At 40.0% G+C, this 17,450-nt stretch overlaps 2 non-coding genes across 2 annotated transcripts; one reads left to right on the top strand and one right to left on the bottom strand.

The window, feature by feature from the left end:
- Positions 1-1,119: 1,119 nt before the first annotated feature.
- LOC130978132 (small nucleolar RNA R71) lies at positions 1,120-1,227 on the bottom strand. Its single transcript, XR_009085792.1, has one exon. It is a non-coding gene; the product is annotated as a small nucleolar RNA R71 (small nucleolar RNA).
- Positions 1,228-13,576: 12,349 nt separating this feature from the next.
- Positions 13,577-13,680, top strand: LOC130978649 (small nucleolar RNA R71). The gene has a single exon (XR_009086269.1). It is a non-coding gene; the product is annotated as a small nucleolar RNA R71 (small nucleolar RNA).
- Positions 13,681-17,450: the final 3,770 nt, after the last annotated feature.

Genomic DNA, 17,450 nt, shown 5'->3' with positions numbered 1-17,450 from the left:
TACTAACAATTAATGATTTGATTGAACATCTCAAAAATTGTTGCCTTTTCTGTTGAGGAAGGTTTTATGTTTGAATCATATCTTTTCTTGTTAGGCAAGTCATTAATTTTTAAAATCATATCTTTTCAAAGTGTTTTCAAATCATATCTTTTAAAATTGTTTTCAAATCATATCTTCTCAATCACATCTTTTTAAAACCATAACTTTTCAATTAAATCTTTTTAACCACATCTTTTTCAAATTAGTTTTCAATCAATCTTTTTAATTTCTAATTTCAAAATCTTTTTCAAAAATCACTTGATTTCTTTTCCACTTTGATTTTCGAAAATCAATTAATGTTTTTCAAAAATGTTTTCAAAATATTTTAATGAATTTTCGAAAATTCTCTTCCCTCCTTCCCACATCCTTCTATTTATGGAGTACCACTCCTTCTAAATGCACAATTCGAACCTTCTAAGTAAAGTTCGAATTCTTCTTCTCCTTCTTCTTTCTATTTCTCTTTTCCTCTGACATTTCAAGGAATCTCTATACTGTGACATAGAGGATTCCACACTTTCTGTTTCTCTTCTCTTTCATATGAGCAGGAGCAGAGACAAAGGCATTCTTGTTGAAGCTGACCCTGAACCTGAGAGGACCTTGAAGCGAAAGCTAAGAGAAGCCAAGGCACAACTCTCTTTAGAGGACCTGACCGAATTCTTCAGGGAAGAAGAACACATGGCAGCCGAAAACAACAACAATGCAAACAATGCAAGGAAGGTGCTTGGTGACTTTACTACACCTACTCCTGATTTCTATGGGAGAAGCATCTCTATCCCTGCCATTGGAGCAAACAACTTTGAGCTTAAGCCTCAATTAGTTTCTCTAATGCAACAGAATTGCAAGTTTCATGGACTTCCAATGGAAGATCCTCATCAGTTTTTAGCTGAGTTCTTGCAAATCTGTGACACAGTCAAGACTAATGGGGTTAACCCTGAGGTCTACAGACTGATGCTATTCCCTTTTGCTGTAAGAGACAGAGCTAGAATATGGTTGGATTCTCAACCTAAAGAAAGCCTGGACTCTTGGGAAAAGCTAGTCAATGCCTTCTTGGCAAAGTTCTTTCCACCACAAAGATGGAGTAAGCTTAGAGTGGAAGTCCAAACCTTCAGACAGAAGGATGGAGAATCCCTCTATGAAGCTTGGGAAAGATACAAACAATTAATCAGAAGATGTCCCTCAGACATGCTTTCTGAATGGAGCATCATAGGTATCTTCTATGATGGTCTCTCTGAACTATCCAAGATGTCTTTGGATAGCTCTGCTGGAGGATCTCTTCATCTGAAGAAGACGCCTGCAGAAGCTCAAGAATTGATTGAAATGGTTGCAAATAACCAATTCATGTACACTTCTGAAAGGAATCCTGTGAACAATGGGACTAGTCAGAAGAAAGGAGTTCTTGAGATTGACACTCTGAATGCCATATTGGCTCAGAACAAGATATTGACTCAACAAGTCAATTTGATTTCTCAAAGTCTGTCTGGAATGCAAAATGCACCAACAGTACTAAGGATGCTTCATCTGAAGAAGAAGCTTATGATCCTGAGAACCCTTCCATGGAAGAGGTGAATTACCTAGGAGAACCCTATGGAAACACCTATAATTCTTCATGGAGAAATCACCCAAATCTCTCATGGAAGAATCAAGAGAAACCTCAACAAGGTTTCAATAATAATGGTGGAAGAAACAGGTTTAACAATGGTAAACCTTTTCCATCATCTTCTCAGCAACAGACAGAGAGTTCTAAGCAGAATACTTCTGACTTAGCAACAATGGTCTCTGATCTAATAAAGACCACTCAAAGTTTCATGAATGAAACAAGGTCCTCCATCAGAAATTTGGAAGGACAAGTGGGTCAGCTGAGCAAGAAAGTTACTGAACTCCCTCCTAGCACTCTCCCAAGTAATACAGAAGAAAATCCAAAAGGAGAGTGCAAAGCCATAGACATGGCCGAATATGGAGAGGAAAGAAAGGAGGAGGACGCCACTGAGGAAGACCTCAGTGGGCGTGTACCAATCTCCTCTGAGTTCCTCAATGAGGAACAATGGGAATCTGAGGCTCAAAATGAGACCATAGAGATTCCATTGGACTTACTTCTGCCATTCATGAGCTCTGATGAGTATTCTTCCTCTGAAGAGGATGAGTATGTCACTGAAGAGCAAGTTGCTAAATACCTTGGAGCAATCATGAAACTGAATGACAAGTTATTTGGAAATGAGACTTGGGAGGATGAACCACCCTTGCTCACCAAAGAACTGAATGACTTGTCTAGGCAGAAACTGCCTCAAAAGAGGCAAGATCCTGGGAAGTTTTCTATACCTTGTACCATAGGCACCATGACCTTCAAGAAGGCCTTGTGTGACTTGGGGTCAAGTGTAAACCTCATGCCCCTCTCTGTAATGGAGAAATTAGGGATCTTTGAGGTGCAAGCTGCAAAAATCTCACTAGAGATGGCAGACAATTCAAGAAAACAAGCCTATGGACTTATAGAGGATGTTCTGGTTAAGGTTGAAGACCATTACATTCCTACTGATTTCATAGTCCTAGAGACTGGGAAGTGCATGGATGAATCCATCATCCTTGGCAGACCCTTTCTAGCCACAGCAAAGGCTGTGATTGATGTTGATAGAGGAGAGTTGATCATTCAAGTGAATGAAGAATCCTTGGTGTTTAAGGCCCAAGGATATCCCTCTGTCACCATGGAGAAGCATGAAGAGCTTCTCTCAAAACAGAGCCAGCAGAGCCCCCACAGTCAAACTCTAAGTTTGGTGTTGGGAGGCCACAACCAAACTCTAAGTTTGGTGTTGAACCCCCACATTCAAACTCTAAGTTTGGTGTTGGGAGGTCCCAACACGGTTCTGAACAACTCTGAGGCTCCATGAGAGTCCTCTGTCAAGCTAATGACAGTAAAGAAGCGCTTGTTGGGAGGCAACCCAATGTTTTATAATTAATTATTTTCTTTTGTTATTTTATCTTTTTTGTAGGTTGATGATCATAAGAAGTCACAAAACAATGAAAAAAGCAAAAACAAAATGAAAAACAGGAAGAAAAACAGCACACCCTGGAGAAGAAGAAGTTGGCGTTCAAACGCCAGTAATGCTAGCTGTTGGGCGTTAACGCCCAGTCTGGCACCATTCTGGGCGTTTAACGCCAGAAAGGGGCACCAGACTGGCGTTAAACGCCAGTAAAGGGTAAAAACCTGGCGTTAAACGCCAGGAATGGGCACCAGCCCGGCGTTTAACGCCAGAAAAGGCTCAAAACGTGGATTTTGATGCCATTTGGTGCAAGGATGCCTTTTCCTTGACACTACAGGATCTGTGGACCCCACAGGACCCTACCATCACTCTCTCTCTTCTTCCCCCATTCACCAATCACCTCAACACCTCTTCCCCAAAAACCCCTCACCTATCAAATCCCATCTTTCTCTTCACACTCACATCCATCCTTCATAAAATCCCCACCAACCTCACCCTCAAATTCAAACCACTTTCCCTCCCAAACCCACCCTCAAATGGCCGAACCCTCATCCCCCTCTTTCCTATATAAACCCCTCTTTACCCCTTCATTTTCCACAACCTAAACACCCTTTCTTCCCTTCTTGGCCGAACACACTACCATCTCCCTCTTCCTCATTTCTTCTTCTTCTACTCTCTTCTTTCTTCTTTTGCTCGAGGACGAGCAAACATTTTAAGTTTGGTGTGGTAAAAGCGTTGCTTTTCATAACCATTTATGGCATCCAAGGCCGGAGAAACCTCTAGAAAGAGGAAAGGGAAGGCAAAGGCTTCCACCTCCGAGTCATGGGAGATGGATAGATTCCTCTCAAGGGTGCATCAAGACCACTTCTATGAAGTTGTGGCCTTGAAGAAGGTGATCCCCGAAGTCCCCTTTTCACTCAAAAAGGGTGAATATCCGAGATCCGCCATGAGATCCGAAGAAGAGGTTGGGAAGTACTTACCAACCCATTCAACAAGTCGGAATCTTGATGGTTCAAGAGTTCTATGCCAATGCATGGATCACCAAGAACCATGACCAAAGTGTGAACCCGGATCCAAAGAATTATCTTACTATGGTTCGGGGGAAATACTTGGATTTTAGTCCGGAAAGTGTGAGGGTGGCGTTCAACTTGCCTATGATGCAAGGAGATGAGCATCCTTACACTAGAAGGGTCAACTTTGATCAAAGGTTGGACCAAGTCCTCACAGTCATATGTGAAGAGGGCACACAATGGAAGCAAGATTCAAGAGGAAGCCGTCCAATTGAGAAGGCATGACCTCAAACCCGTGGCTAGAGGATGGTTAGAGTTCATACAACGCTCAATCATCCCCACTAGCAACCGGTCCGAAGTTACCATAGACCGGGCTATCATGATCCATAGCATCATGATTGAGAAGAAATAGAGGTTCATGAGGTTATAGCCCAAGAATTCTATAGGGTGGCGGACAAGACCTCTACCTTGGCAAGGTTAGCCTTTCCTCACCTCATTTGTCACCTCTGTTATTCAGTGGGAGTTGACATAGAGGAGACATCACCATTGATGAGGACAAGCCCATCACTAAGAAAAGGATGGAGTACACAAGAGATCCCACTCATCATGAGATCCCTGAGATTCCTCAAGGGATGAATTTTCCTCCACAAGACTATTGGGGCAACTAAACACCTCCCTAGGAGAGTTGAGTTCCAATATGGGACAACTAAGGGTGGAGCACCAAGAACACTCCATTCTCCTCCATGAAATTAGAGAAGAACAAAGAATCATGAGAGAGGAGCAACAAAGGCAAGGAAGAGACATTGAGGAGCTCAAGCACTCCATAGGACCTTCAAAAGCAAGGAAGAGCCGCCATCACTGAGGTGGACCCATTCCTTGATTTCCTTGTTCTTTATTCCTTTGTTTTTCGAATTTTAGTGCTTTATGTTATCCATGCTTGTGTCTTATGATCATTAGTGTCTTAGTGTCTATGCCTTAAAGTTATGAATGTCCTATGAATCCATCACCTTTCTTGAATAAAATGTGCTTAATTGAAAAAGGAAGAATTGCATGAATTTTGAATTTTATAATAGTTTAATTATTTTGATGTGGTGGCAATATTTTTGTTCTCTGAATGTATGCTTAAACAGTGCATATGTATCTTGAATTTGTGGTTCATGAATGTTGGCTCTTGAAAGAATGATGAAAAAGGAGACATGTTATTGAGGATCTGAAAAATCAATAAAATGATTCTTGAAGCAAGAAAAAGCATTGCTATTCAAAAAAAAAAAAAAAAAACCGAAAAAAAAGAGAAAAAAAGAAAACGAAAAAAAAATAATAAGAGTTGTGATCCAAGGCAAATAAGAGTGTGCTTAAGAACCCTGGACACCTCTAATTGGGGACTTTAGCAAAGCTAAGTCACAATCTGAAAAGGTTCACCCAATTATGTGTCTGTGGCATGTATGTATCCGGTGGTAATACTGGAAAGACAGAGTGCTTTGGGTCACAGCCAAGACTCAATAAATAGCTATGTTCAAGAATCATCATACTTTACTAGGAGAATCATTAACACTATCTGGATTCTAAGTTCCTAAAGAAGCCAACCATTCTGAATTTCAAAGGATAGATTGAGATGCCAAAACTGTTCAGAGGCAAGAAGTTAAAAGCCCCGCTCATCTAATTAATACTGATCTTCACAGATGTTTTTGGAATTCATTGCATATTCTCTTCCTTTTATCTTATTTGATTTCAGTTGCTTGGGGACAAGCAACATTTAAGTTTGGTGTTGTGATGAGCGGATGATTTGTATACTTTTTGGCATTGTTTTTAGTATGTTTTTGATATGATCTAGTTAGTTTTTAGTATATTTTTATTAGTTTTTAGTTAAATTCACTTTTCTGGACTTTACTATGAGTTTGTGTGTTTTTCTGTGATTTCAGGTATTTTCTGGCTGAAATTGAGGGACCTGAGCAAAAATCTGATCCAGAGACTCAAAAGGACTGCAGATGCTGTTGGATTCTGACCTCCCTGCACTCGAAGCGGATTTTCTGGAGCTACAGAAGCCCAATTGGCGCGCTCTTAACGGCGTTGGAAAGTAGACATCCTGGGCTTTCCAGCAATATATAATAGTCCATACTTTGCCCAAGATTTGATGGCCCAAACCGGCGTTCAAAGTCACCTCAAGAAATTCCAGCGTTAAACGCCGGAACTGGCACCTAATTGGGAGTTAAACGCCCAAACTGGCACTAAAGCTGGCGTTTAACTCCAAGGAGAGTCTCTACACGAAATTTCTTCATTGCTCAGCCCAAGCACACACCAAGTGGGCCCGGAAGTGGATTTTTATGTCATTTACTCATCTATGTACTAGTTTTCTATAAGTAGGACCTTTTACTATTGTATTAAAAACACATCTTGGTAGCTATCTTTGAGTTTTATGCTATCTTAGATCATTGGGAGGCTGGCCATTCGGCCATGCCTAGACCTTATGCTTATGTATTTTCAACGGTGGAGTTTCTACACACCATAGATTAAGGTGTGGAGCTCTGCTGTACCTCGAGTATTAATGCAATTACTATTGTTCTTCCATTCAATTCCGCTTGTTCTTTATCCAAGATATCACTTGTTCTTCAACATGATGAAGGTGATGATTGACGCCCATCACCATTCTCACCCATGAACAAGGTGACTGACAACCATTCTTGTTCTACAAGCATCTGAGGCTTAGTGAATATCTCTTGGATTCCTGATTGCACGATGCATGGTTGATCGCCAGACAAACGAGCCAGCCATTCCGTGAGATCAGAGTCTTCGTGGTATAGGCAAGAACTGATGGCAGCATTCAAGAGAATCCGGAAGGTCTAACCTTGTCTGTGGTATTCTGAGTAGGATTCAATGATTGAATGACTGTGACGTGCTTCAAACCTGTAACCTACTGGGCGTTAGTGACAGACGCAAAAGAGTTATTCTATTCCGGTAGGGGAGGGAACCAAACCGGTGATTGGCAGCACTGTGACAGAGTGTGTGCATTAGCTTTCACTGCGCGGATGGGAGGTAGCTGCTGACAACAGTGAAACCTTACACGAGCTTGCCATGGAAAGGAGTAAGAAAGGATTGGAAGAAGGCAGTAGGAAAGCAGAGACGGAAGGGAAGGCATCTTCATACGCTTGTCTGAAGCTCTTACACCAATGATATACATAAGTATCACTATCTTTATCTTCTATGTTATTTTCGTTCATCATCATATACATTTGAGTCTGCCTGACTAAGATTTACAAGGTGACCATAGATTGCTTCATAGCAACAATCTCCGTGGGATCGACCCTTACTCGCGTAAGGTTTATTACTTGGACGACCCAGTGCACTTGCTGGTTAGTTGTGCGAAGTTGTGTTTATGCCATGGTATTGAGCACCAAGTCTTTGGAGCCATTACTAGGGATTATTTGAGATGTGAAAAGTATTGATCACAATTTCGTGCACCACGTGGTCAAAAGACATCTAATACAATAGTTAAATGTTCTATTTATAATAAACTAGCTCCTAGGGTTTACATGAGTAAGTAATTGATGCATAAATCCACTTCTGGGGCCCACTTGGTGTATGCTTGGGCTGAGCTTGATCTATCCACGAGCTGAGGCTTCTCTTGGAGTTGAATTTCGAGTTATGATGTGCTTTGGGCGTTCAACTCCGGATTATGACGTTTTTCTGGCGTTTAACTCCAGAAAGGAGCGTGTACTTTGCGTTCAACGCCAAGTTGCGTCGTCATTCTTCGAATAAAGTATGGACTATTATATATTGCTGGAAAGCCCTGGATGTCTACTTTCCAACGCCGTTGAGAGCGCGCCATTTGGAGTTCTGGTGCTCCAGAAAATCCATTTCGAGTGCAGGGAGGTCAGAATCCAACAGCATCAGCAGTCTTTTTGTCAGCCTTTTTCAGAGTTTTGCTCAAATCCCTCAATTTCAGTCAGAATTTACCTGAAATCACAGAAAAACACACAAACTCATAGTAAAGTCCAGAAATGTGAATTTAACATAAAAACTAATGAAAACATCCCTAAAAGTAGCTCAAACTTACTAAAAACTATATAAAAAAAATGCCAAAAAGCGTATAAATTATCCGCTCATCACTCACCAATTCTCTCTAAAAACAAACAAATTCCCAATCCCTTGGTTTAAATGTTCATAAGAAGAGATGACGCTCGATCACTGATTATACCACACAGTTTCATGAACCACAATTTGGTAGGATTACATGTCACAATATCCATCCAAACCCCAATCCAATTCACTGTGAGAAAGCTTCTCTAGCATGAATCCTCCATTCCTTTCCCAAGGTTCCGAAGGATTCCAATTATGGATAGTTTCTTTCCTAAGACAACTAACCAATGGAATTAGATCGAGAAGCTTTCTAACAAAAATTCAGGAGAAAAGATTGAAGAAGAAGATAAAAACTATTATTGATTCATTGAATTACAATAGAGCTCCCTAACCCAATGAAAGGGGGTTTAGTGAGTCATAGCTCTGAATTCAATTACAAAAAGTATGAAAACTAGAAAAATGATCCCCAAAAGTCCCCTAACTAACTTAAATTCTATCCTATTTATACACTTTCTAAATTGAGCTTCTGTTGTGTTTCTTGGGCTTTGAGGCCTTTCCCTGATTTCCTTTTGCTTTGGGTTTATGATCCATAATCCTGATGAGGCTGCTGATCCAATTCTGTAACATTCATTGAGCCAACTTAGTGATAATCAAGTAATGACACATGACTCAACAAATTGAAATTCCACACTCATCAATTCTTCAGGCCCAATCCCATAAACCATGATATTCAATTGGGTTTCATACCAGAGTACGTTTAAGTTAATGTTTGTGCTCAAATGCTAACTTAAAACTGCAATATCTTTGGCCCAGAAACCTTTTCAAATAGTGGCGTTTAAGTTGCAGTTTAAGCTTAAACTGCAACTTAAACGCCAGACACTTCCAGTGATGCCTTTTGTGGAAGCACGTTTAAGTTCTAGTTTAAGCTTAAACTGGAACTTAAACGTTGGACACTCATGGAGGTGGTATGGTCGAACACGTTTAAGCTTCAGTTTAAGGTTAAACTGAAGCTTAAATGTGGAAATGAAGAAAGCAACCCTTGGAGGAGAATTTTGGTCGAACACGTTTAAGCTTCAGTTTAAGGTTAAACTGAAGCTTAAACGTGGAAATGAAGAAAGCAACCCTGGAGGAGAATTTTGGTCGAACACGTTTAAGCTCCAGTTTAAGGTTAAACTGGAGCTTAAACGTGGAAATGGCTCCCTGGTGCATTTCTCATTTCTGGCGTTTAACTTCCAGTTTAAGGTTAAATTGGAGGTTAAACGCCACTTTCAGCTTTTCCTCAGCTTTTATGATTTTGGCGTTTAAGTTCCAGTTTAAGCTTAAACTGGAGCTTAAATGCCACTAATAGTTCCCAGCATTATATGGCTTGGCAGTTTAAGTTCCAGTTTAAGCTTAAACTGGAACTTAAACTCCACATGTGATATTCAAGCTTCCTTTATTGATTTTGTTGCTTCCTTGCCTAGCCTCTTCTTCCCTGAAATCATCCAAACAACTGCATCAAAGTCTTGCAAAATTTCATGAGAAATCTTTCATTCATAGCATTCAAGTAATATAACTAAAAACTCATGGAATTTGCATCAAAATCATACTGTTTGGATGGTTCATTGCTTTGTTATTCATTTAACCATTCTTGGTTACTTTAAGCTCAAGAAAATGCATAAAACAACTAAAACTAACAGAAAAATGCTAGTGAAACTAGCCTAAGATGCCTTGGCATCACAACACCAAACTTAATACTTGCTTGTCCCTAAGCAAGTCCTGAGTTATTTGAGAAGAAAGTATGAAACAGAAAGCAATTATATTGGCTATATTAGCAAACATTTGAAGTTCATCAGAAGGGTTTTATGCAGAAAGTTGCAGCATCACTTTTTCATTCTTATCAGGTAAGATTATCACTTTTTCATTGCATCCATCAAACACTGCTATGGCCTCTTGTTATTCTTATGTCCTTGGCACTTTTCCCTTCTTTGTTTTTCTTTTTCTTAGAGTTCCTTTGCTCCTTGTTTGCTCAGTGTCATGTGTTGCACAAGCCTTTGGCATTTTCTTTTTCTTATCAGTGCACTACACATATCCACTACAGGCATTTTAGTTCACATTTCTTCTTGAGACATTGGTGCCCAGCACCTCTTTGTGTGACTAAATGTTTTGTATTTAGGTTGCTCTTGATAATGGACTTTTGGTTGATAATCCCGGGTTAGTTAACCCAAGTTACCAAGTGTTGAAACACTCCTCAGAACCTATTCATCCAAGCATATCCTTAATACATAAACACCACAGGCATTTGTCTCAGAAGTTCAAACCATTGGTGCCTAGCTTATTTTCTCAATTTTTTTTTTTGCTTTTTGGTTGCCCTTTTTCAGTGGCTTTTCTTCTTCTTTTTCTTTCTTTTTTCATGGCCAAAGACATTTATTCATCAAGATCCATAGACAGTATTCAAACTTCTACACAAAAATGATAATTCTACACTCAATTTCCAGTGATTTGACTAAACAATCAGCATGCATACCACCACTTAATTCTACTTGATTTGTCACTAATTGAGCCAAGTTACTTTTGTTCAAACTTTTCTTTTATTTTTGGAAACAGAACAAGCATGGCAAGCATTTGTTTAAGAAGGTGAAGTTATATCCAAACATCTAGGCATTCACTTTATTCAAAGCAGTAAACCAACACTCATACTAAAACTTCACATTCCAGAAAGATTCAACAATTACAGTTTAAACCAGAACAAGCATGCTTTTGTTTGCCTTTTAAAGAATGGTCAAGGAACAACACCACCTTGTGAAATTTCTTGTTTTCTCTTTGTTGCCAGGAAACAATTTGATTTCTCCTTCTTCTCCTAGTTGTTGCTTCATGTTCTTTCTAAGATCCTTGTTTCCTTTCCTGCAAAGAGTGATGAAGTTGCTTGCTTCTCAAGCACTTGAGTGGTTAGCTCAACTATGTATGGGCAAGTGTCTGAGTCTTAAGTTGGTGTGTGAACACCAAACTTAGTCTCTTACTTACTCCTCTGCTCTTTAAATCCTTGAATTCTCCTTGGAATGAAGTTGCTGCTAAGGATTTTAAGCATTTCTGTGATTGCTTAGAATGGTTGTTCCTTTCATATAATTCAAAGGTTGTTGTGTTCAGTTGATCTGTATGGTGGAACACCAAACTTAGAGTCACACATTCCCCTTTGAATTATTGATCCACGAATTCATTGTTTGGTGTGAAACACCAAACTTAATTCTTTGCAATGCACAGAAACTACTTCACCTTTTTATTGAAACAAATAAAAGAAACAGCAAAGGAGTATTACCTCAGGTTGGGTTGCCTCCCAACAAGCGCTTCTTTAACATCACTAGCTTGACGGTTGTCCCTTGTTAGGGTGGATTGTAGTGCTTGATGTCCTCTCCTCTCACTATGAAAACGTCCCCATTTGATTCCTTCATGATTTCCAAATGTTCCATAGAAAGAACTTTCCTGATTGTGAACACTTGAGGGAGCTGGGAAGGAATGGTTTTGAGGCCAGGTGGGATTGGCAGATAATGACTTGATATCACTTTATCTCCCGGAGAGAAACCTTCAGTGGGAATTTTCTTGTTTCTCCACCCTCTTGGCAATTTCTTTATAATTCTTCCCTCTCTGTTGAGGATTTCTTCATTGACCCTTATGCCAGGAGGATCCTTCTGAGCTGTTTCTATTGATTCTTGTGGCTTTAACTCTTGCAATTCTTGTTTGCCTTCCAAGGACTGTTTCAGAGTTTCAGCTGCTGGGTTGCTTTCCTCCAAGCACAGATGGCTACTATCATCCTTAGGCTTTTCAGGTTCTGGTTCAGGCTCAGATGCAGGTTTGAAAACATGGAAAATGAGCTGTTCATCATGTATTCTCAAAATTAGCTCTCCTTGTTCTACATCTATGAGCGCTCTAGCAGTGGCTAGAAATGGCCTTCCCAGAATGATAGGGTGTAGGTAGCTTTCCTCCATGTCCAAAATGACAAAGTCTGTGGGGAAGAAATAATTTCCCACTTTCACCAGCACATTCTCAACTACCCCTTCAGCTTGCTTCTGAGTTTTGTCAGCCAGTTGTATGATTACATCAGTGGATCTCACCTCATTCAGTTGTAGCCTCTTCATAAGAGTCAGAGGCATCACATTTATGCTAGCTCCTAGATCACAGAATCCTCTGTCAATTTTTGTTTCCCCTATGATGCAGGGGATATGAAAACTTCCTGGGTCTGTTTTCTTAGAGACTATGTCCTTCTTGATGAGGGCACTGCATTCTTTGTTCATTATTACAGTTTGTCCTCCCTTCAAAACTCTTTTCTTGCTCAATAACTCCTTCAAATACTTGATATGTGTAGGCATCTGCTGGAGAATCTCAAGAAAGGGAATATTGATATGAAGAGACTTAAATGTCTCTAAAAACCTTGAATATATTTTCCCTTTTTCACCTCCTCCTAACCTCTGAGGAAATGGTGCTTTTGGTTGGTATGTTTCCAGCATGCCTTTATTTTGCAGTTCCTTGGCTTGCTCAGTTTCACTTTCCTGCTTAGCTTCTTCCACACCTTCCTTCAAGATTTCTGGCTCCTGTTCTGAGGGTCTGATTCCTTCTTCTTCTGAGACTTCCTTCAATATGGTGATGGCCTTGCATTCTTCCCATCTCACTCCCTTTTGTTCCCCTTTAGGATTCTTTTCTGTGTCACTAGGGAACACTGCAGTTGACTTGGGGGCCTGTTGAGATAGCTCTCCTACTCGAGACTCCATCCTCTTGAGTTTTTCACCATGGTTCCTTAAGGTAGATCTCACATCATCCCTAAAGCTTTTCAACTCACTTATGTCCTGACCCATGTTTGCAAGCATTCCTTCTATCCTGTTTAATTGATCTTGAAATTGTTGGTTCGGATTAGGTTGGGCAGGTTGATTATTTTGGCCATGATATGGTGGTTGGGAGTAAGTGTTTTGTGTGGCTTGGTATGATCTTTGGTTGGAGTTTTGGTATGTGGAATTGTTATGTTGGTTGGGGTTGTAAGGTTTGTGGTTTTGTGGTTGGGTTTGCTGGTTTCCCCACCCAAAGTTTGGGTGGTTTTTCCAGCCTGGGTTGTAAGTGTTGGGATGTGGATCATATGGTTGCCTTTGTTGATTTCCCACATAGTTGGCCTCTTCCCAATCACCTCCTTCAGTGCTTACCTCCTCTTGATCTTGTGTGTGTATTGCAGCCACTTGATTTGTTTCTAATTTCCTGGTGAGCTCTGCTAGTTGCTTGGCAAACACCTTGTTTTGGGCTAGAATTGTATCAACATGATTCAGCTCCATGACTCCCTTAGTGTTGTGTCTCTCTGAAGCATAGTAGTACTCATTCTCAGCCACTGTCTCAATCACTTCAATGGCTTCTTCCACAGTCTTTTTCCTGTTCAATGAACCTCCTGATGAATGGTCTACAGCCTTCCTTGATTCATAAGAAAGTCCATCATAGAAAATATGCAATTGCACCCAGTCATGGAACATGTCTGGTGGGCATTTCCTTGTCAAATCCTTGAACCTCTCCCATGCCTCGTAGAGAGTTTCACCATCTTGTTGTCTAAAAGTCTGAACCTCAGATCGAAGCCTATTAACCTTTTGTGGGGGGTAAAAACGTGCCAGAAACTTGCTTTCCACCTCATCCCAGGTTGTTAGGCTCCCCCTTGGGAATGATTCCAGCCACTTAGCTGCCTTGTCCCTAAGTGAAAATGGGAACAAGAGCAGTTTATAGGCATCTTCCTGGACTCCATTGGACTTCACAGTGTCGCAAATTCTCAGGAATTTTGTGAGATGTTGGTTTGGATCTTCATTAGCACTCCCACCAAATGAACAATGATTCTCCACCAGTGATATTAGCTGTGGTTTGAGTTCAAAATTGTTGGCCTGAATGGGTGGTTTCTGAATGCTGCTACCACAATTCCCAGAGGTTGGGTTTATGTATGAACCAAGAACCCTCCTCTCAGGAATGGCATTGTTTCCATCAGCTCTCTCATGGTTGTGAACTTCTCTATCCATGTTGAGATCTAGAGCTTCCTCAAAATTGTCCTCAGATTCTCCTTCAGATTCTTCTTCTCCCAGTACTCTCTTCCCTCTTGCTTCCCTTCTAAGTTTATGAAGGGTCCTCTCTGGTTCGGTATATGGATGAGTTGATGTCTCTCCTCTCCTACCTGTCATACAAGAACACAGCACAGGCAACAAACAAGTGAAATACTCTTGGTTAATGGAAGAGTATGGTTAGAGCAGTTGAGGAATTAATTCAAATAGTTAGTGAGTCAGTGAGTTAGTTGCTTGAATTTAAAGGCATAAAGAAAGAAAGCAAGTAACAGAGTGCATAAATTAAAATTCAACAAGTAACTTGAACTGAATTAACAAAACAAGAAAAATGCTCAATCTAGTTAACTTCCAATTTGAGAATTGTCAATCGAAAACCAATCCCCGGCAACGGCGCCATAAACTTGATGCTTCGATTTTAGGAAATTGCACGATCGGCAAAAATTCCTTCCGGCAAGTGCACCGGTTATCGTCAAGTAAAAACTCACAATAGAGTGAGGTCGAATCCCACAAGGATTGGTTGAGTGAGCAATTTGGATTAGAAGTGTGTTCTAGTTGAGCGGAATCAAGATTTAGATGAGAATTGCGGAATGTAAAATTGCATAAATTAAAGAGCGAGAAGCTAAATTGCTGAAATTAAAAAGGGATCGGGGTGATTGCATGAATTTAATTGCAGAATGTAAAGAGAAAGTGGTAGATCAGAAATGGGGAATTCATTGGGTTTCAGGAGATATTGAGATCTCCGAATCAAAACATTTTTATCCCTTCCTCAACCAATGCGTTCATTGAATTTTGCTTGGCAATCTTATATGATTGGATCCCAATCCCTTGGCTCACCAATTCTCTCTAAAAATAAACAAATTCCCAATCCCTTGGTTTAAATGTTCATAAGAAGAGATGACGCTCGATCACTGATTATACCACACAGTTTCATGAACCACAATTTGGTAGGATTACATGTCACAATATCCATCCAAACCCCAATCCAATTCACTGTGAGAAAGCTTCTCTAGCATGAATCCTCCATTCCTTTCCCAAGGTTCCGAAGGATTCCAATTATGGATAGTTTCTTTCCCAAGACAACTAACCAATGGAATTAGATCGAGAAGCTTTCTAACAAAAATTCAAGAGAAAAGATTGAAGAAGAAGATAAAAACTATTATTGATTCATTGAATTACAATAGAGCTCCCTAACCCAATGAAAGGGGGTTTAGTGAGTCATAGCTCTGAATTCAATTACAAAAGTATGAAAACTAGAAAAATGATCCCCAAAAGTCCCCTAACTAACTTAAATTCTATCCTATTTATACACTTTCTAAATTGAGCTTCTGTTGTGTTTCTTGGGCTTTGAGGCCTTTCCCTGATTTCCTTTTGCTTTGGGTTTATGATCCATAATCCTGATGAGGCTGCTGATCCAATTCTGTAACATTCATTGAGCCAACTTAGTGATAATCAAGTAATGACACATGACTCAACAAATTGAAATTCCAGACTCATCAATTCTTCAGGCCCAATCCCATAAACCATGATATTCAATTGGGTTTCATACCAGAGTACGTTTAAGTTAATGTTTGTGCTCAAATGCTAACTTAAAACTGCAATATCTTTGGCCCAGAAACCTTTTCAAATATTGGCGTTTAAGTTGCAGTTTAAGCTTAAACTGCAACTTAAACGCCAGACACTTCCAGTGATGCCTTTTGTGGAAGCACGTTTAAGTTCCAGTTTAAGCTTAAACTGAAACTTAAACGTTGGACACTCCTGGAGGTGGTATGGTCGAACACGTTTAAGCTTCAGTTTAAGGTTAAACTGAAGCTTAAACGTGGAAATGAAGAAAGCAACCCTTGGAGGAGAATTTTGGTCGAACACGTTTAAGCTTCAGTTTAAGGTTAAACTGAAGCTTAAACGTGGAAATGAAGAAAGCAACCCTGGAGGAGAATTTTGGTCGAACACGTTTAAGCTCCAGTTTAAGGTTAAACTGGAGCTTAAACGTGGAAATGGCTCCCTGGTGCATTTCTCATTTCTGGCGTTTAACTTCCAGTTTAAGGTTAAACTGGAGGTTAAACGCCACTTTCAGCTTTTCCTCAGCTTTTATGATTTTGGCGTTTAAGTTCCAGTTTAAGCTTAAACTGGAGCTTAAACGCCACTAATAGTTCCCAGCATTATATGGCTTGGCAGTTTAAGTTCCAGTTTAAGCTTAAACTGGAACTTAAACTCCACATGTGATATTCAAGCTTCCTTTATTGATTTTGTTGCTTCCTTGCCTAGCCTCTTCTTCCCTGAAATCATCCAAACAACTGCATCAAAGTCTTGCAAAATTTCATGAGAAATCTTTCATTCATAGCATTCAAGTAATATAACTAAAAACTCATGGAATTTGCATCAAAATCATACTGTTTGGATGGTTCATTGCTTTGTTATTCATTTAACCATTCTTGGTTACTTTAAGCTCAAGAAAATGCATAAAACAACTAAAACTAACAGAAAAATGCTAGTGAAACTAGCCTAAGATGCCTTGGCATCATTTGCCCGAGATTTGATGGCCCAAACAGGCGTTCCAAGTCAGCTCAAGAATTTTGGCGTTTAACGCCGGAACTGGCATAAGAATGGGAGTTAAACGCCCAAATTGGCACAAAAGCTGGCGTTTAACTCCAAGAAAAGTCTCTACACATGAAAGCTTCAATGCTCAGCCCAAGCACACACCAAGTGGGCCCGGAAGTGGATTTTTAAGTCTTTTACTCATCTTTGTAAACCCTAAGCTACTAGTTCTCTACAATTAGGACCTTTTGCTATTGTATTTGGCATCTCTGGATCACTTTAGATCCTTTGATCATCTTTGGACGTCTAGTTCTTAGATCATTGGGGGGCTGGCCTCTCGGCCATGCCTAGACCTTGTTCTTATGTATTTTCAACGGTGGAGTTTCTACACACCATAGATTAAGGTGTGGAGCTCTGCTGTACCTCGAGTATTAATGCAATTACTATTGTTCTTCTATTCAATTCAGCTTATTCTTGTTCTAAGATATTCATTCGCACCCAAGAACATGATGAATGTGATGATTATGTGACACTCATCATCATTCTCACTTATGAACGCGTGCCTGACAACCACTTCCGTTCTACAAGCAAACAAGGCTTGAATGTTTATCTCTTAGATTCCTTAATCAGAATATTCGTGGTATAAGCTAGAATTGATGGCGGCATTCAAGAGAATTGGTGCGCGAAATTGTGAACAATACTTTTCACAACTCTCATAATCCCTGGTCATGAACTCCAAAAACTTTGGTGGTTCAATTCCATGGCATTACACA

Source organism: Arachis stenosperma, chromosome 4 (genome assembly GCF_014773155.1).
Source record: "Arachis stenosperma cultivar V10309 chromosome 4, arast.V10309.gnm1.PFL2, whole genome shotgun sequence".
NCBI lineage: Eukaryota > Viridiplantae > Streptophyta > Magnoliopsida > Fabales > Fabaceae > Arachis > Arachis stenosperma.
This window is presented reverse-complemented; position numbering and strand designations above follow the sequence as displayed.